This window comes from Schistocerca cancellata, chromosome 11 (assembly GCF_023864275.1).
Source record: "Schistocerca cancellata isolate TAMUIC-IGC-003103 chromosome 11, iqSchCanc2.1, whole genome shotgun sequence".
Lineage (NCBI taxonomy): Eukaryota > Metazoa > Arthropoda > Insecta > Orthoptera > Acrididae > Schistocerca > Schistocerca cancellata.
In genome coordinates this window covers 82,252,843-82,274,457 of record NC_064636.1, presented here as the reverse complement: position 1 = coordinate 82,274,457, position 21,615 = coordinate 82,252,843, and positions in this window count along the sequence as shown.

The window sequence follows — 21,615 nt, the reverse complement described above, 5'->3', positions numbered from 1 at the left end:
GCTTGCCAATATTGAGCAATAATAAAGAATAATCCGAGATACAAAGAAGACGATTCTTACAAACTTCCTCAATAGTTATTTTTTTATTTAAACAAACACTGTTTTTTGGGTTGTTCCACAAATTTTATTATGGTTACTGTACAATTTGGGTTTCTGGTTATAAACCCATTTTCGAAGTACGTTATCAATTCCAAAGATGATAATGCAAAGATAAACATGATGATAAGGCAAAGTTAGTCACCCCACCTTCTTAAAGTATCGATTCTTGGCTTCATGTAAATTACTTCAATCACCATTTTGTTGACAAATTACGTATGGAATTACACATTTAGCAATTACGCTAACACGACTAAACATACCTGGAAATAAAGTTATGCATCAGCCAAGAACTTTTTATCTGCTAAGGGATTGAGACTCAAAGTTTTACTTCCATCCCGGAGTTGTGGTATCACCTAAAAGAGGTGACTAACTGAATTGGGTCTACTTTTTTATTAATGGGTTGGGTATGTACAGATCTGTTTTTTAATTTCTAGCTGGTCGAGTTTAGCCCCCTTTTCCTCTGTGTGTACGACCTTTCATCTACTATGTATTTGAGATTTTTGTTAAAGCAATGTTCCGCAAAAGCTGAATCAGGCTTCGTCAATCTCCAATATTCTTTAAGCCTGGTGCAGATTGACTTCCCCGTGTAAACGTTATTTTTTTTAACATAACAGCGTTGCAGCTTAAGATTTCAGTTCAAATGGTTCAAATGGCTCTGAGCACTATGGGACTCAATTTCTGAGGTCATCAGTCCCCTAGAACTTAGAACTACTTAAACCTAACTAACCTAAGGACATCACACACATCCATGCCCGAGGCAGGATTCGAACCTGCGACCGTAGCGGTCGCGCGGTTCCAGACTGTGGCGCCTAGAACCGCTTGGCCACCCCGGCCGGGGCAAGATTTCAGTGAAATAGCTTTCACGTAATCTGGATTGTCATCGTTTTGTTTGTTGAGACAATGGCTTTGAAAGAAGTGGAAGCTTATATTGAGACCGAAGGGGTGCTGCGACATTAACAGCTAATACAAAGAAGAGGTTCTACTGACGGGATGCTTGGAGCAAAATCTCTTCACCGAGCAAGAATTTTCAGTTTTCAAACGTTGTGCGATTACTGGACGCGTGTGGAAAGCTGAAACACAATATTACTAGACGTGTGTGGAAAGCTGTAACACATTATTGAGTATTGCTTCTACACATACAGGGTGTACATAAAGTCTGGGAACAGTTTCAATTATTTATTGCACAAGAACTAAACATTGTACAGATATCATACATATTGCATTTTGAAGAGAAACTCCGAAAGTTTTTTTTTTTTTTTTTTTTACAAACATTCGAAATGCATGACGGAAAGGGTGACTTCTTACCGTAGTCGGTTAGTCGGTTCTAAATATCAGTTGAACAGCTGTAGCACACTTGTTTTTGTTGAACTCCAATACACAGGAAGCTTGCTCCAAACCTGAACTCGCCATGTTTGCGACTAGCGCTGACTATCGGCAAATTACCCAAACTACGCTGTGGCGGTATTCATGAAACAAAAAAAAAAAAAAAAAAAAAAAAAACTTTCAGGGTTTCTCTTCAAAATGACATATGTATAATATCTGTACAGTGTTTGAATCTTCTGGAATAAATAATTGAAAGTGTTGCCGAACTTTATGCGCACCCTGTACTTTCGAATTCGAACAGTTTCTTAATCACTATGGATAAATTCGTCAAATGTTTGTTATCATCATCACAGGTAGATATTACTAACTTCGACAGTAGTGAAAAGCATGTTCAGCAAAAAACAAGGAACCCTAAAATGTGTCTTCTGCAAGTTCCTGTAATACGTCAGCAATTACTGTGAAAACACCGTCAGGCAGGTCATACCATGAAGAAAGAACAAACACATTTCCTTGGATTTATTACGACAAAGAATTGGACAAAGTGTTCTGTCGTAGATGTAAAAACGCTTTAAATTCCAGTATAGCGCATCCGTCGGCAAGTGCTACTTCTGCAGAGAGGGACTCGTGTAATGCATTTGTCGGTGACCAAACACAACTGAACATTCCAGAGTTCCTGGAAAATGTACACCTCATGGTCGTCCGTGACTGCTCTAGCAAGTACGCAACAAGGTACCAATCTGTCATCCCTTATCACAACAAATAAACTAGAAGACATGAAAAAGGCACACAAGGCGATTTTAAAGATAATAACGACCCTCCAGTTTTCAAGTGAGCAAGGAATAGTAATTCGTGGTCACACCGATGAAGCATCAAATATTCATGAGCTGCTGCTGCTTAGAGCAGAAGATGCTCTTGACTTGAAATCTTGGCTGCAGCTAACTTCACATAAGTGTGTTTCTCGCGATTTTTTTTTATGGTCATCAGTCTACTGACTGGTTTGATGCGGCCGCCACGAATTCCTTTCCTGTGCTAACCTCTTCATCTCAGAGTAGCACTTGCAACCTACGTCCTCAGTTATTTGCTTGGCGTATTCCAATCTCTGTCTTCCTCTACACTTTTTGCCCTCTACAGCTCCCTCTAGTACCACGGAAGTCATTCCCTCATGTCTTAGCTGATGTCCTATCATCCTGTCCCTTCTCCTTATAAATGTTTTCCACATATTCCTTTCCTCTCCGATTCTGCGTAGAACCTCCTCATTCCTTACCTTATCAGTCCACCTAATTTTCAACATTCGTCTATAGCACCACATCTCAAATGCTTCGATTCTCATCTGTTCCGGTTTTCCCACAGTCCATGTTTCACTACCATACAATGCTGTACTCCAGACGTACATCCTCAGAAATTTCGTCCTCAAATTAAGGCCGGTATTTGATATTAGTAGACTTCTCTTGGCCAGAAATGCCATTTCTGCCATAGCGAGTCTGCTTTTGATGTCCTCCTTCCTCCGTCCGTCATTGGTTATTTTACTGTCTAGGTAGCAGAATTCCTTAACTTCATTGACTTCGTGACCATCAAACCTGATGTTAAGTTTCTCACTGTTCTCCTTTCTACTACTTCTTCTTTCTCCGATTTACTCTCAAACAATACTGTGTACTCATTAGACTGTTCATTCCGTTCAGCAGATCATTTAATTCTTCTTCACTTTCACTCAGGATAGCAATGTCATCAGCGAATCGTATCATTGATATCCTTTCACCTTGTATTTTAATTCCACTCCTGAACCTTTCTTTTATTTCCATCATTGCTTCCTCGATGTACAGATTGAAGAGTGGGGGCGAAAGGCTACAGCCTTGTCTTACACCCTTCTTAATACGAGCACTTCGTTCTTGATCGTCCACTCTTATTATTCCCTCTTGGTTGTTGTACATATTGTATATGACCCGTCTCTCCCTATAGCTTACCCCTACTTTTTTCAGAATCTCGAACAGCTTGCACCATCTCATACTGTCGAACACTTTTTCCAGGTCGACAGATCCTATGAAAGTGTCTTGATTTTTCTTTAGCCTTGCTTCCATTATTAGCCGTAACGTCAGAATTGCCTCTCTCGTCCCAAAACTTTTCCTAAAGCCAAACTGATCGTCACCTAGCGCATTCTTAATTTTCTTTTCCATTCTTCTGTATATTATTCTTGTAAGCAGCTTCGATGCATGAGTTGCTAAGCTGATTGTGCGATAATTCTCGCACTTGTCAGCTCTTGCCGTCTTCGGAATTGTGTGGATGATGCTTTTCCGAAAATCAGATGGTATATCGCCAGACTCATATATTCTACACACCAACGTGAATAGTCGTTTTGTTGCCACTTCCCCCAATGATTTTAGAAATTCTGAGGAACTGTTATCTATCCCTTCTGCCTTATTTGACCGTAAGTCCTCCAAAGCTCTTTTAAATTCCAATTATAATACTGGATCCCCTATCTCTTCTAAATCGACTCCTGTTTCTTCTTCTATCACATCAGACAAATCTTCACCCTCATGGAGGCTTTCAATGTATTCTTTCCACCTATCTGCTCTCTCCTCTGCATTTAACAGTGGAATTCCCGTTGCACTCTTAATGTTACCACCGTTGCGATAGATTGCATGAAATTGTCTCGTTATTATGCAGCGATCTACAACAAAACACTGTGAAATCTCGTCAGGAGGCACTACATTTTTCTCTTATTATAGGTGAAACTTCCGACATATCAGTGAAGAAACACCTGTCTATACGTTTGAGATCATCTCGTTGAACACGTATCTATGGGCTTTTATGAAGTAGCTTCAATAAGTTCTACGACATAGTTTGAAGTCGTCCAGGATGCCATAAGACGTTTATCCCTCGACATAAAATACTGTCGTGGTCAGTGTCATGATGGCGCAAGCAGTGTCACTGGACATTTAACAGGATTACCAAGTAGAGAACTACACTACTGGCCACTAAAATTGCTACACCACGACGAAATGCAGATGATAATCGGGTATTCATTGGACAAATATATTATACTAGAACCGACATGTGATTACATTTTCACGCAGTTTGGATGCATAGTTCCTGAGAAGTCAGTATCCAGAACAACCACCTCTGGCCGTAATAACGGCCTTGATACGCCTGGGCATTGAGTCAAACAGAGCTCGGATGGCGTGTACAGGTACAACTGCCCATGCAGCTTCAACACGATACCATAGTTCATCGAGAGTAGTGACTGGCGTATTGTGACGAGCCAGTTGCTCGGCCACCATTGACCAGACGTTTTCAGTTAGTGAGAGATCTGGAGAATGTGCTGGCCAGGGCAGCAGTCGAACATTTTCTGTATCCAGAAAGGCCCGTACAGGACCTGCAACATGCGGTCGTGCATTATCTGTAGAAATGTAGGGTTTCGCAGGGATCGAATGAAGGGTAGAGCCACGGGTCGTAACACATCTGAAATGTAACGTCAATGCGAACAAGAGGTGACCGAGACGTGTAACGAAAGGCACCCCTTACCATCACGCCGGGTGATACGCCAGTATGGCGATAACGAATACACGCTTCCAATGTGCGTTCGCCGCGATGTCGCCAAACACGGATGCGACCAACCTGATGCTGTAAACAGTACCTGGATTCATCCGAAAAAATGACGTTTTGCCATTCGTGCACCCAGGTTCGTCGTCGCGTACACCATCACAGGCGCTCCTGTCTGTGATGCAGCGTCAAGGGTAACCGCAGCCGTTGTCCCCGAGCTGATAGTCCGTGCTGCTGCAAACGTCGTCGAATTGTTCGTGCAGATGGTTGTTGTCTTACAAACGTACCCATCTGTTGACTCAGGGATCGACACGTGGCTGCACGATCCGTTACAGCCATGCGGATATGGTGCCTGTCATCTCGACTGCTAGTGATACGAGGCCGTTGGGATCCGGCACGGCGTTCCGTATTACCCTCCTGAACCCACCGATTCCATATTCTGCTAACAGTCATCGGATATCGACCAACGCGAGCAGCATCGTCGCGATACGATAAACCGCAATCGCGATTGGCTACAAACTAGCGAAGTACGAGGTGCATTCAAGTTCTAAAGCCTTCGATTTTTTTTCTAATTAACTACTCACCCGAAATCGATGAAACTGGCGTTACTTCTCGACGTTATCGCCCTGCAGACGTACACATTTTTCACAACGCTTTCGCCATGATTCCATGGCAGCGGCGAAGGCTTCTTTAGGAGTCTGTTGTGACCACTGGAAAATCGCTGAGGCAATAGCAGCACGGCTGGTGAATGTGCGGCCACGGAGAGTGTCTTTCATTGTTGGAAAAAGCCAAAAGTCACTAGGAGCCAGGTCAGGTGAGTAGGGAGCACGAGGAATCACTTCAAAGTTGTTATCACGAAGAAACTGTTGCGTAACGTTAGCTCGATGTGCGGGTGCGTTGTCTCGGTGAAACAGCATACGCGCAGCCCTTCCCGGACGTTTTTGTTGCAGTGCAGGAAGGAATTAGTTCTTCAAAACATTTTCGTAGGATGCACCTTTTACCGTAGTGCCCTTTGGAACGCAATGGGTAAGGATTACGCCCTCGCTGTCCCAGAACACGGACACCATCATTTTTTCAGCACTGGCGATTACCCGAAATTTTTTTGGTGGCGGTGAATCTGTGTGCTTCCATTGAGCTGACTGGATTGAAAAATGACATCCACACCTCATCCATTGTCACAACCGACAAAAAGAAAGTCCCATTCGTGCTGTCGTTGCGCGTCAACATTGCTCGGCAACGTGCCACACGGGCAGCCGTGTGGTCGTCCATCAGCATTCGTGGCACCCACCTGGATGACACTTTTCGCATTTTCAGGTCGTCATGCAGGATTGTGTGCACAGAACCCACAGAAATGTCAACTCTGGAGGCGATCTGTTCAACAGTCATTGGGCGATCCCCCAAAACAATTCTCTCCACTTTCTCGATCGTGTCGTCAGACCGGCTGGTGCGAGCCCGAGGTTGTTTCGGTTTGTTGTCACACGATGTTCTGCCTTCATTAAACTGTCACACCCACGAGCGCACTTTCGATACATCCATAACTCCATCACCACATGTCTCCTTCGACTGTCAATGAATTTCAATTGGTTTCACACCACGCAAATTCAGAAAACGAATGACTGCACGCTGTTCAAGTAAGGAAACTGTCGCCATTTTAAGTATTTAAAACAGTTCTCACTCTCGCCGCTGGCGGTAAAATTCCATCTGCCGTACGGTGCTGCCATCTCTGGGACGTATTGACAATGAATGCGGCCTTATTTTAAAACAATGCGCATGTTTCTATCTGTTTACAGTCCGGAGAAAAAAAATCGGAGGCCTTAGAACTTGAATGCACCTCGTACTGCTTTGACTGCAGCATGTTCCTCCGATCTCAGAGAAATGTAGTGCAGATAAATTAATAAGTTTTTACAAAACAATGACAACACTGGAAATGTATACCAAAATATCACATTTAAGTAGAAAATTATCCATTCTTGATGTTTAGAGTACCAGCATCAGTACAACGCACATTTTTCAGAACATTTAACTTTGGTCATATCTTCATTCGGCAACACTGTCAGTTACCCAGTAAGAAGTAGTAGTATAATATCGGGCAGTCTACTCAGTATAGCACAACAGTTACAGAAGTTTGCAGTATCACAAATGAGTGCTATTCTGAAGTCAAAAGCTACAGCAGGCGAAATAGAAGATGGCAGCAAAACCGCCATAAATGTAATTAGGCCTGTTAATATCGCAGACGATTCAAATGATCGCACCGATTATCAATTGGATGTAAATGATCAAACTAAATAGTTCTTTGTTTGACAAAATCCTTGAGCTTGGAGGGAAGTGGTTTGAAATTAGACGTGGCTAACCAAAAGCATAGTGTGACACAAAGCTATATGCACGTCCGAATGCAAGCATTGTGTTCAATTCATGGTGTAAGAAAAATACAGTTGACGCTGGTATGTATTCATAACTAAGGAAAAGTGAGAATGTGTAAAATTGGTGCTTGAGCTTATTGTGAATATGACAATAACGCTGGAATCCAATTATATAGCTTTTCGGAGACACGGCGAGAATATAGGAAAGTCAAACAGTGGAAACTTTTTAGCAACCATCAAACTCCTCGCGAAGTACAATCTGGTGCTACGCTATCTAATAAATAAACCAAAACAGGCCTACACGCAAACATATCTTAGCCTTTCCATTCAAAATACCCTATCCAACGCAGTTGAAAAAGAAATTATCAGTGACATTAACGTTGCCTCTTATTTTCTATCATTACACATACAATATAAGACATTACAAAAAGATATCAGCTAACTCAGATATTTAGATACGCTAAATCCGTTGTAACTACGCCGACCCCTGCGATCGCTGCGGGACTATGGCGTAAGCGAAAGAAGAAGAAAAGAACAATGGAAAGGCTTGTGACGTAAAGATAAATGAAAGCTTTTTTGGTTTTCCTGAAATAAAAGATTGGCTCTGAGCACTATGGGACTTAACTTCTCAGGTCATCAGTCTCCTAGAACTTAGAACTACAAAAACCTAACTATCCTAAGGACATCACACACATCCATGCCCGAGGCAGGATTCGAACCTGCGACCGTAGCGGTCGCGCGGTTCCAGACCGTAGCGCCTAGAACCGCTCGGCCCCTCTGGCCAGCGAAATAAAAGATCAAAGTGCATTAGGAACAGTAAAGCAAATACTAAGTGCAAGAGTTGAAAAAAAAAACTTTTTAACGAACTGTTGCGGTTAGGGTTATGACGGTTGTGCCAATATGTCAGCCATACACAGAGCTATCACGGACAAGAATTCAACAAAGACAAATTGTAACACCATAGCTCTAATACTCTACTGATTTATTTTGCTTTTGTTTTATTTAATATTATACCGTTGAGCTTCTGTAAATGTGTTTGTTTGGATCGATAGCATAAAATTGTACATTCCTTTCTTGTAAGAACTTTGATGTCATGATTTGATTCTATGCAAAGTAGTGTATCTGTCATTTAAATTGTTTGTCCCATTTGGAGGGAATAAACTTTACTGTATATAATTGTAATTTTGTGTGAATAATTTTTTGTAGAAATGTCAATATGTGCAAATGTTCTGTTTTATTTAATCTGTTTGGTTGCTGTTATGTAAACTGCTGATCCTCACTTAGGGTTCTTAGTTCTTTAGTATGTAAAAGGTGTAGTGATTCCCCTTGGGAACGGAACTGTGTAGCGCGCGCAAATTGTGGTTGGCCTAGGTAGAAAAGGTGCAACAAGAGTCAGTCGGGGATGAGCTACCAAACTGTGCACTGCCATGTAAATGTTGCATATTGTGCTAGTTCCGAGAGAGGCTTTTTCTGCCACCTTCCAGTGCCTCAGATGGATGGATAAATAGCTGGAACGATTCTGGAATTGGTATCCATCAACGCCACCAAGAAGGGACAGACTCCAGCAATTTTGTCTGCAAATCCACCTACCAACATGCAGTTGCCACCACAATGCGCAATCACTGTAACGAAATATTATAATGATGTACAGTGAAGGATCAGCTTATTGGATGTGTTAGTGTGCTCAAATATAAGGGAACTTATAACTGAAATTACGTACCTACCAGGTTCCTCTCAGGTTCCTCTCCGTTTGGGCTAAAGTGATTACCGAGTGTCCCTACTGAAAGAACATTAAAGACCAGTGTTTTGCTAATTAATGCCTCTTGAACATAGTAAAAAGAAAGTTAAAGTTAATGTGGCAAGAGAGTGAGTTAAAGTTAATGATGCTTGCTGAAAATAATTTTCCTAGTAAAAATGCTTATTAATGTGTTGTTGCCAACTTCAAAATTAAAAGTGCTTAAGACTGAGGCTCATAGTTTTGCTTAGTAAATGATCACATTACTGCCTGTTGTAAATCGCAGAAGGTGAGTCAGTATCTTACATATATGTTAATTTTGTCTCTCAATGTAGTAAAAGTGGAAAACTGCAGTTGTCAAACGTTATATACTCATGTTTGCTAAGTGTTTGTCTCCCTTGTGTGTTGGAAGTGCATATTAATAATATAACAGGAGCCACAGTTTGTCTATTGTGTTAATGCTAGGTAACAAGTAATGGGAAGACCACTAATTATGAAAACCGTATTTTTTTTTATTCAAATGATAGTGAGAAGCAGCCTGTTAGTGGATTCCAATTAACTTTCATTTTAAATAGTAAAGTATTTAACTGAGAGAGACTTAACCTATATCCAATTAATGATTCTGCAGTGAATAGTAATAATAACGTTATAAAGACCATTCAGTTTGTGTAAGCCCTGAAAGTTATAGTGTGTTTCGGTATCTGTTATAATTTTGCAAATCGTTTCTGCTGCTCTAACTGTTAGTTTCAATCTTACCGTAAACATATGTATGTGTCAGAGTTCACTGCACTCGCGTGTGACAAAGTATAGGTTGTGTTTATCCATTAAAGTTACTAATAACTATTTTCTTGAACGAGAATGTTAATCACTCTCTTGCCTAGTTAGGCTGGCGACCGTTTTCTTTATCAGTTAAACAGTGCAGATTGGCAAAATTTTGTTTGTTACTGTTCAAATATTTACGTAATTCTGACTTTCATTTCCGATAAGCCACCTCCGTTAGGTTCAACACGGTCAACATAACCAAAATACCTCTCAGAGGGTGACACTGCTCTGTTGCTTTATACCATAATTGCTTTGACAAGATAATTTTATTTCACGACCTGCCTACAACTTTAAGGTTATGGTACAGCAGTAGCGGACAGGAGTGTTATAAAATGACTGCAAAATACAGACACTGTGCAGCGCACACTCTAAGTCTAGCAATTAACGATGCTACATGTGGAACTCAAGAAGTCAGGTCCTTGTACGACGCAGTAGAAACGTTTTAGCTTGTCATCAGTCATAGAATTAAAAGATGGGAACTTCTGGTATCTTCTTGCACCTTAAAACAGCTTGATCCAACACGTTCGTCTTCGAGATATCAGTGTGTAAAAGCCCTTCGTTATGCTTATGTCTATTAGGCTGCTTAAGGCTCCGTAAAAAGTAATATTGACATCTTAGTCAAGGGAAGAAGGAGAACAAGCTATTGTCTTGAAAAACCAATTACACAAATGTGAATTCATTTTTGAGATAGCGCTGTAATCAAAGCTTTGCAATTTAGCATCTAAACTATGCAATCAGAAAATGTAGATCTTGATAAAGCGAGTTCTCTTGTTCAGGTGCAGCTGATAACTTATCTTTCTATCGACACAATTTTTAAGAAGCAATATCATCGATTATATCTTTGACAAAGAAATGAGACATTTTAATGGTTGTCTGGACATTATTGTAGCCAAGTAACAGAGCAAATCTGAGGGTATGTATAATCTTAAGCATTTCTTCACAATTATTTTCCCAAAATTTATAAATTTTGCTCCCGACGAAGAGATGCACAATGCAGCAGTAATTCTTCAAAGTGAATGTGGGGAGGATGTATCCAGTAAATTCCCAGCCTAAAAAAGCTCTGAAAAAATAAATAGCCTTATTAACCTCAGTAGTTGTTTAACAAAATTATTGTTGTTATTGTTGTTGTTGTGGTCTTCAGCAACTGTTTTGATGCAGCTCTCCATGCTACTCTATCCTGTGCAAGCTTCTTCATCTTCCAGTACCTACTGCAGCCTACATCCTTCTGAATCTGCTTAGTGTATTCATCTCCTGGTCTCCCTCTGCCATTTTTACCCTCCACGCTGCCCTCCAATACTAAATTGGTGATCCCTTGATGCCTCAGAACATGTCCTACCAACCGGTCCCTTGTTCTAGTCAAGTTGTGCCACAAGCTACTCTTCTCCCCAATTCTATTCAATACTTCCTCATTAGTTATGTGGTCTACCGATCTAATCTTCAGCATTCTTCTGTAGCACCACATTTCGAAAGCTTCTATTCTCTTCTTGTCCAAACTATTTATTGTCCATGTTTCACTTCCATACATGGCTACACTCCATACAAATACTTTCAGAAACGACTTCCTGACATTTAAATCTACACTCGATGTTAACAAATTTCTCTTCTTCAGAAACGCTTTCCTTGCCATTGCCAGTCTACATTTTGTATCCTCTCTACTTCGACTATCATCACATATTTTGCCCCCCAAATAGCAAAACTCATTTACTACTTTAAGTGTCTCATTTCCTAATCTAATTCCCTCAGCATCACCCGACTTAATTCGACTCCATTCGATTATCCTCGTTTTGTTTTTGTTGACGTTCATCTTATATCCTCCTTTCAAGACACTGTCCATTCCGTTCAACTGCTCTTCCAGGTCCTTTGAGATCTCTGACAAAATTATTAGTAGCAGATAATTCAATCCTAGCTGTAGCATTCTAGATTAATGAACACAATTTTGTTTTTTAAACTATTCCCGTTGCTGTTCCTTCGGCTTATTTTTGAAGCTCATACTTATAAAGAACATGAAACACGTATGTATGCAGGGTATTCATTACCAGCGATGGCGAGGCATGACAGAATCTCTGACCAGAGAGTTATTTATCGTGTCTAGTCTACGCTTGACTGCGTGATAGTCGTTAGTTGCACTCTGTCAGTACAGTAGTTGTACGTAGCGAGTCGCGAGAGCATGTAGTAGTTGCGAGTTGTACTCAATCGGAGTCGTGCGTGAGGAGTCGGCGGGCGTCGACATGGGTCTCTGGTCACGATTCAGGACGAGGTATATTGTTAAATAAGGTAATGAAGCAGCGTTGCGCTCAGCTAATAATGTATGGTAATTGTAATTAATTTGTTCAAGAAATGCCCCAATAATAATTTCGTTTTCAAAGCAATCGTTTTTAAGAAAAGAATCATTACAATTGAAACGATATTTCCTATGCTTTTCCTTCCTGAATCAATTTATCAGATTAAATATTGCACAGGGCCTAAGGTCAGCGCAGCTGCCCTTACAGAATTTATCAGGTTGATCGTAACGTTAATTTTGTAGGGACTTAACATTTTTGCACATTTTATTATCATTGAGTCTTATTACTGTGGGAAGCTAACATTTGGCATTATTTGCAATTTAATTCCATTCTTTTCATTTTCATATTTTTGTGGGAAGGTTACACTTAGCACGATGTCTATTCACATTTAAATATTTTCTTTTATTTTTGCGGGGAGGTTACAAACTATATGTGAAATCCTATGACCCAAGACAGAGTTAGTAAACTATGCCTCCACAGTATCCAAAGTGACCAACTGATGCCAGTGAAATAAGCAATGCCTTTCACCACAGAAAGTACGCTGCATGGTGCAGTTTCACTAGAGTTCAAGGTGAGTACAATGAGGTTTTGTAAGTACAAATCAGTCAAACAACAGATAGAACTATAAGCCTATGCTTATTGATACTGACTGTCAAGCACTATAATGTGTTTAATTTTTAATAAGATTTATCGGTGTTCGTAATTTTTGTTTAATAGTTTGAATACAGTAAACGAATGATCTCTTACCAGGAAAGTACTTGGGTTCGAACAAACAGATCTGTATGAACGTTTGGTTACAGGACCATTACGTACCTCTGAATGTGCCGGTGGGTGTCGTTTTTCTGCAAAACTCTGCAGTCATGCTCTAGATATCACTGTAGATGTAATTGTAGACGCCATACGCAATGCAGCAATCTCAAGTATAAATGTAAATACGGAATGTCAATAAAATGCTCCGAGCAATACGAATGACTGCAAAACGCACAGTGAAGAAATGCAAGTTGACCGCATGGCGTATTTCCACATTCTATAATATCAGTGTTGAACGCCACTTCAATGACACTTTTGAAGTTGTTGACTGGTTCATTATCGTAGCCAGCGTTCTGCCACGCGTAACGAAGCATTGGTTTGTATCCTGCCGCAGATAACTGATTGTAAATGACAGAATGCATATTCATGGTAAAGAATCTGTCGTGCAATTTCGGCTGCATATTCCTGGAACGTAGTTTAATGAAGTCTTTTGTTCCCTTAGCATATATTTTAGATTACGCTGATACAATAGCTCCCTATTTAGCAATGATATACAACGGCTCGCTCACCGATAGATCTGTACCTACATATTGGGAAATTGCGCAGGTCGCACCAGTGTTTAAGAAGGGTAGTAGGAGTAATCCATCGAACTACAGACCTATATCATTGACGTCGGTTTGCAGTAGGGTTTTGGAGCATATACTGTATTCAAACATTATGAATCACCTCGATGGGAACGATCTATTGATACGTAATCAGCACGGTTTCAGAAAACATCGTTCTTGTGCAACGCAGCTAGCTCTTTATTCGCACGAAGTAATGGCCGCTATCGACAGGGGATCTCAAGTTGATTCCGTATTTCTAGATTTCCGGAAAGCTTTTGACACCGTTCCTCACAAGCGACTTCTAATCAAGCTGCGGGCCTACGGGGTATCGTCTCAGTTGTGCAACTGGATTCGTGATTTCCTGTCAGGAAGGTCGCAGTTCGTAGTAATAGACGGCAAATCATCGAGTAAAACTGAAGGGATATCAGGTGTTCCCCAGGGAAGCGTCCTGGGACCTCTGCTGTTCTTGATCTATATAAATGACCTGGGTGACAATCTGAGCAGTTCTCTGAGGTTGTTCGCAGATGATGCTGTAATTTACCGTCTAGTAAGGTCATCCGAAGACCAGTATCAGTTGCAAAGCGATTTAGAAAAGATTGCTGTATGGTGAGGCAGGTGGCAGTTCACGCTAAATAACGAAAAGTGTGAGGTGATCCACACGAGTTCCAAAAGAAATCCGTTGGAATTCGATTACTCGATAAATAGTATAATTCTCAAGGCTGTCAATTCAACTAAGTACCTGGGTGTAAAAATTACGAACAACTGCAGTCGGAAAGACCACGTAGATAATATTGTGGGGAAGGCGAGCCAAAGGTTGCGTTTCATTGGCAGGACACTTAGAAGATGCAACAAGTCCACTAAAGAGGCAGCTTACACTACACTCGTTCGTCCTCTGTTAGAATATTGCTGCGCGGTGTGGGATCCCTATAAGGTGGGATTGACGGAGGACATCGAAAGGGTGCAAAAAAGGGCAGCTCGTTTTGTATTATCACGTAATAGGGGAGAGAGTGTGGCAGATATGATACGCGATCTGGGATGGAAGTCATCAAAGCAAAGACGTTTTTCGTCGCGGCGAGATCTATTTACGAAGTTTCAGTCAGCAACTTTCTCTTCCGAATGCGAAAATATTTTGTTGAGGCGAACCTACATAGGTAGGAATGATAATCAAAATAATATAAGAGAAATCAGAGCTCGAACAGAAAGGTTTAGATGTTCGTTTTTCCCGCGCGCTGTTCGGGAGTGGAATGGTACAGAGATAGTATGATTGCGGTTCGATGAACCCTCTGCCAAGCACTTAAATGTGAATTCCAGAGTAATCATGTAGATGTAGATGTAGAAGAAACACACATCCAGAGGTTGTGCATATTTTGTAGTTTTAGGCGGAATGATTTTTTAAGTCTACATGTTTTCCCCCAGTTGCTTCCAGTAGTACTCGTTCATCCTTACGTCCAGACCAGGAGTCACAAAGTACTAATGACTTTCTCGACAAATGTGGATTCAAAACTGACAGAAAAAACGTCTTCAGATGTTGTTTCGTCATCTTCCCACTCACACTTGCGTCGACGACGACATTTGGAGGGCACCGCGTTTCTATTTGACACGCGGGGTCTAAACTTTCCACTGGATTCTTGGAAGCAAATATAGAGTTTGTCTGCCGATCGTCCGTCCATTGATATAGCAACATCGATCGTGTAACTATGTGTTGCACAGTTAACTGATTGCAACATCGCGACAGTGTTTCTCTCCCCTTTCATGGATAGTGTTCTGTCACAAGAAAGTTCATAGTTGAACTGACTCTGATCCCAGTTCCATACAGAACTAATATCGATGTTTTCTCTCGTGATATGCTCATTGACGTCAGCAACAAACGTTTGAGCTCTTTCAATCAGCTCTTCTTCGTCATCCTTATCATTTCGTGCTTGGAGCATAGTGATACGGCGTGATGTTATCCTAAACTCCTTTTTCTAATTAGTAATAAATCCTAGTGAAGCTGTAAAGTTTGTACACCCGAGATTTCTGGCTACGTCCAATACCCATTGCTGTAAATACCAATAATGAACGGCGGAACGGCATTCTCGCGCTTCATCGAATTTCGCCATTACACGCTCCTTGATGGTCTTGAACAGCAATGTACGATTTCCTTTGAAAACTGTATTTCCTTCTCTTTTCTTTGCCACGTAATCGAGTATGTTTTTCATATTGCTTTTAGACTTCAAATTAGGGAATCTTTTCAGATGCTTGTCGTATGTGTCGAAACCTCTTACTTAATAATCATCGTGCATGTTCTCCAGTGTGTTGTCATCAAACGCCGTGATGATACTTGGAACTTTAACCTTCTTCTCGGGAGACGGTTGGTATTCGCTGTCACTGCTTCCATCGCCTCTTCCCGCACTTGCCGTAGCCCTACCGTTTGCAATGAGTTGTTCGTCATTATCATCCCTATCATCATCATTATGTGTTAGTGGTTACAACAGTATCTGTTTCTAACTTATGCTCATACTATAATACGAGGTGCATTCAAGTTCTAAGGCCTCCGATTTTTTTTCTCCGGACTGGAAAGAGATAGAAACATGCGCATTGTTTTAAAATGAGGTCGCGTTCATTGTCAATACGTCCCAGAGATGGCAGCACCGTACGGCAGATGGAATTTTACCGCCAGCGGCGAGAATGAGAACTCTTTTAAATACTTAAAATGGCGACGTTTTCCTTACTTGAACAGCGTGCAATCATTCGTTTTCTGAATGCGCGTGGTGTGAAACCAATTGAAATTCATCGACAGTTGAAGGAGACGTGTGGTGACGGAGTTATGGATGTGTCGAAACTGCGTTCGTGGGTGCGACAGTTTAATGAAGGCAGAACATCGTGTGACAACAAACCGAAACAACCTCCGACTCGCACAAGCTGGTCTGGCGACACGATCGAGAAAGTGGAGAGAATTCTTTTGGGGGATCGCCGAATGACTGTCGAACAGATCGCCTCCAGAGTTGGCATTTCTGTGGGTTCTGTGCACACAATCCTGCATGACGACCTGAAAATACGAAAGTGTCATCCAGGTGGGTGCCACGAATGCTGACGGACGACCACACGGCTGCCCGTGTCTCATGTTGCCGAGCAATGTTGACGCGCAACGACAGCCCGAATGGGACTTTCTTTTCGTCGGTTGTGACAATGGATGTGACGTGGATGCCATTTTTCAATCCAGAAACAAAGCGCCAGTCAGCTCAATGGAAGCACACAGATTCACCGCCACCAAAAGAATTTCGGGTAACCGCCAGTGCTGAAAAAATGATGGTGTCCACGTTCTGGGACAGCGAGGGCGTAATCCTTACCCATTGCGTTCCAAAGGGCACTACGGTAACAGGTGCATCCTACGAAAATGTTTTGAAGAACTAATTCCTTCCTGCACTGCAACAAAAACGTCCGGGAAGGGCTGCGCGTATGCTGTTTCACCGAGACAACGCACCCGCTAATCGAGATAACGTTACGCAACAGTTTCTTCGTGATAACAACTTTGAAGTGATTCCTCATGCCCCCTACTCACCTGACCTGGCTCCTAGTGACTTTTGGCTTTTTCCAACAATGAAAGACACTCTCCGTGGCCGCACATTCACCAGCCGTGCTGCTATTGCCTCAGCGATTTTCCAGTGGTCAAAACAGACTCCTAAAGAAGCCTTCGCCGCTGCCATGGAATCATGGCGTCAGCGTTGAGAAAAATGTGTACGTCTGCAGGGCAATTACGTCGAGAAGTAACGCCAGTTTCATCGATTTCGGGTGAGTAGTTAATTAGAAAAAAAAATCGGAGGCCTTAGAACTTGAATGCACCTCGTAGATACCAGAAAACATGCGAATGATTCGTCTTCTTCACCAATACCATCTTCACGAAGAAGGGTTCTTCGTAACTTCATCTCAACCAATCGCAATACATTAGCAGGATTTATTACGAATCGCCGACCCATCTGACGCTTCAATACACAAATAACGTCACAAAACGCAACTGCAGAGGCACACTGCACTGTCCCTACTGGTACCGACTGGCGTACCGGTAGGACAGTGTGCAACGTGGCACGGCATACGCAGAGGCCTCTAACGGACGGCTGCAGAGTTCTGCAGATGCGCGAGCATCACTAGTGCAACAAGAGACCTTTACATTATTTCTCATACGATCGGCCTTGGGAGAGCCAGTCCTGACAAAACTCTACCATCTGGTGAGCAAGATGTGTGAAACAGGCGGAATACCCTCAGACTTCAAGATGAATATAATAATTCCAATGCCAAAGAAAGCAGGTGTTGACAGATGTGAAAATTACCGAACAATCAGTTTAATAAGCCACAGCTGCAAAATACTAACACGAATTCTTTACAGACGAATGGAAAAAATAGTAGAAGCCGACCTGGGGGAAGATCAGTTTGGATTCCGTAGAAATACTGGAACACGTGAGGCAATACTGACATTACGACTTATCTTAGAAGAAAGATTAAGGAAAGGCAAACCTACGTTTCCAGCATTTGTAGACTTAGAGAAAGCTTTTGACAATGTTGACTGGAATACTCTCTTTCAAATTCTAAAGGTGGCAGGAGTAAGATACAGGGAGCGAAAGGCTATTTATAATTTGTACAGGAACCAGATCGCAGTTATAAGAGTCGAGGGACACGAAAGGGAAGCAGTTGTTGGGAAGGGAGTAAGACAGGGTTGTAGCCTCTCTCCGATGTTATTCAGTCTGTATATTGAGCAAGCAGTAAAGGAAACAAAAGAAAAATTCGGAGTAGGTATTAAAATCCATGGAGAAGAAATAAAAACTTTGAGGTTCGCCGATGACATTGTAATTCTGTCAGAGACAGCAAAGGACTTGGAAGAGCAGATAAATGGAATGGATAGCGTCTTGAAAGGAGGATGTAAGATGAACATCAACAAAAGCAAAATGAGGTTAATAGAATGTGGTCGAATTAAGTTGGGTGATGCTGAATGTATTAGACTAGGAAATGAGACAGTTAAAGTAGTAAATGAGTTTTGCTATTTGGGGAGCAAAATAACTGATGATGGTCAAAGTAGAGAGGATATAAAATGTAGACTGGCAATGGCAAGGAAAGCGTTTCTGGAGAAGAGAAATTTGTTAACATCGAGTATAGATTTAAGTGTCAGGAAGTCATTTCTGAAAATATTTGTATGGAGTATAGCCATGTATGGAAGTGAAACATGGACGATAAATAGTTTGGACAAGAAGAGAATAGAAGCTTTCGAAATGTGGTGCTACAGAAGAATGCTGAAGATTAGATGGGTAGATCACATAACTAATGAGGAAGTATTGAATAGGATTTTGGAGAAGAGAAGTTTGTGGCACAACTTGACCAGAAGAAGGGATCGGTTGGTAGGACATGTTCTGAGGCATCAATTGATCACCAATTTAGTATTGGAGGGCAGCGTGGAGGGTAAAAATCGTAGAGGGAGACCAAGAGATGAATACACTAAGCAGATTCAGAAGGATGTAGGTTGCAGTAGGTACTGGGAGATGAAGAAGCTTGCACAGGATAGAGTAGCATGGAGAGCTGCATCGAACCAGTCTCAGGACTGAAGACCACGACAACAACAACGATTTTGGTGTATTTGTGTTTGTTCGAGCCCAAGTACTTTCCTGATTGGCTGATATTACATGGGATTTTACAACACACTCCATTACATTTCTGTTTCTACCTGCTGTAATGAAAGTTTCGTTCGTTAATGTAGGCTACATATTTTATGTTAGGGTTCAGGATTTTTATTTTTGCAGGCAGGCCCGTATCACGTACGTTTCGCCTCCGAGTCTGTGGGTTCGCCCAAGTACGGATAAGCCCAAGCCTGATCTCATTTCTGTTGCTTTTAAGTCAGCTGTGGTACTGAGCTAGGGCAGTCTCTTCAAATGCTAATAGAACCGGTACATTTTACTTTATCAGAGCACAGATCTTTATCACACAGGCAGTGTTTATAAAAGATTTTACATGAAAGGTAATCATTTTAAAAAATATCGAGACTTCTCAGTAAACATATACTACATTCAGCCACTGATATATACCACAGCTGTACGCCCTCCCCCCCACCCTGTCGGAGGTTCGAATCCTCCCTCGGGCGTGGGTGTGTGTATTGTAATTAGTGTAGATTGATTAAAGTTAGATTAAGTAGTGTGTAAGCCTAGGGACCGATTCAGCAGTTTGGTCCCATGGGAACTTACCACGCATTTCCAATTTTTTATGTACCCACAGAAATTTTGGAAAGTCGGCGCCCTTGGACATAAGTGGTTTTATAAACCATTGTACAAAGGTCCTCAGCCTCACATTTGGATCTCGTTGCTTATTTTGCTCGCTCGCTTTTTGAGGGCGCTCAGTTCTGAATTGCTCTAGCTTTGATATGATGTTAATTTAGCTGGGTGTTCGGCGTTAATTCCTACCTAGAGAATAAATATTTACACAGATTCCGAGAATAATTAAATGTATAGGAATCATATGAAAGTATTGCGTTGAAAGATAACATTTTTTTGTTTTCCCATCATAACTATCGATTAGTTGCTGTTATGATCAAATGTGTGTGTCAATTACTTTGAATGTATTGTTAAATTCATTTTTTACTTCACTTAAAATACCTCTGCTTTCCTTACAAATTTAGTAATTGTGAAATAATTAAATAAGAACGCTTTTATTTTGGTCCACGTCATTTTCAGGCGCCATTTCATGCGCAGCTATCTTTTGTCTTACGTTCCGTTAGAATCTGCAATTATTTTTACATTACGAAGTCCGATTATAAATTAACATCAGTGGCGGCTCCTGTGTAACAGCACAAGTGCACGTGAACACCTAACATTCGACATCTTGTGCGGATTTGTCTTCAGTCCTGAGACTGGTTTGATGCTGCTCTTCATGCTACTCTATCCTGTGCAAGCTTCTTCATCTCCCAGTACCTGCTGCAGCCTACATCCTTCTGAATCTGCTTAGTGTATCCATCTCTTGGTCTCCCTCTACGATTTTTACCCTCCACGCTGCCCTCCAGTACTAAACTGGTGATCCCTTGATGCCTCAGAACATGTCCTACCATCCGATCCCTTCTTCTAGTCAAGTTGTGCAACAAGCTCCTCTTCTCCCCAATTCTATTTAACACTTCCTCATTAGTTACATGATCTACCCATCAAATCTTCAGCATTCTTCTGTAGCACCACATTTCGAAAGCTTCTATTCTCTTTTTGTCCAAACTATTTATCGTCCACTTTTCACTTCCATACATGGCTACACTCCATACAAATACTTTCAGAAACGACTTCCTGACACTTAAATCTATACTCGATATGAACAAATTTCTCTTCTTCAGAAACGCTTTCCTTGCCATTGCCAGTCTACTTTTTATATCCTCTCTACCTCGACCATCATCAGTTATTTTGCTCCCCAAATAGCAAAACTCCTTTACTACTTTAAGTGTCTCATTCCCTAATCTAATTCCCTCAGCATCACCCGACTTAATTCGACTACATTCCATTATCCTCGTTTTGCTTTTGTTGATGTTCATCTTATATCCTCCTTTCAAGACACTGTCCATTCCGTTCAACTGCTTTTCCAAGTCCTGTGCGGATTTATTGGTTATTTTTCTTTGAATGCTGTTGCGCGTAACATAGACGGCGCAATCTGAAAAATACGACACTTAAATCTACCACGCTATTGCTCCTCTGGACTCCACGGAACTCGTCAACAGCGTCGCGAGGACACATTCAGTTGTATTTTAAGGAGTTTTCGCGCATGCGCAACTCGCATGACGTAATTGCCTTATGGCCTTCGACCATAGATACTAGTAGACTGGCCTTGCTGTGCAGAAGCTATACGGCTGGTGTGGCTCCAACATAAAGCACGTGACTGTTGGCAAAACGTGGCGGGATTTCAAATCAGCGGTCTGCCATCCTATGTTTGTATCGGATTTTCCCCACATTTCTCAATTGACTGCCAAACGCTTCCAACAAAAACTACTTTCTTATTTGTGAAAAATTATGCCAGAACTACATTTGACCTGGATTTGTTCAAAGTACCATTTATAAAATCTAACAAATACATCGAACGCCACTCTGGTGGGCAGTGGGACGAAATTACTATAA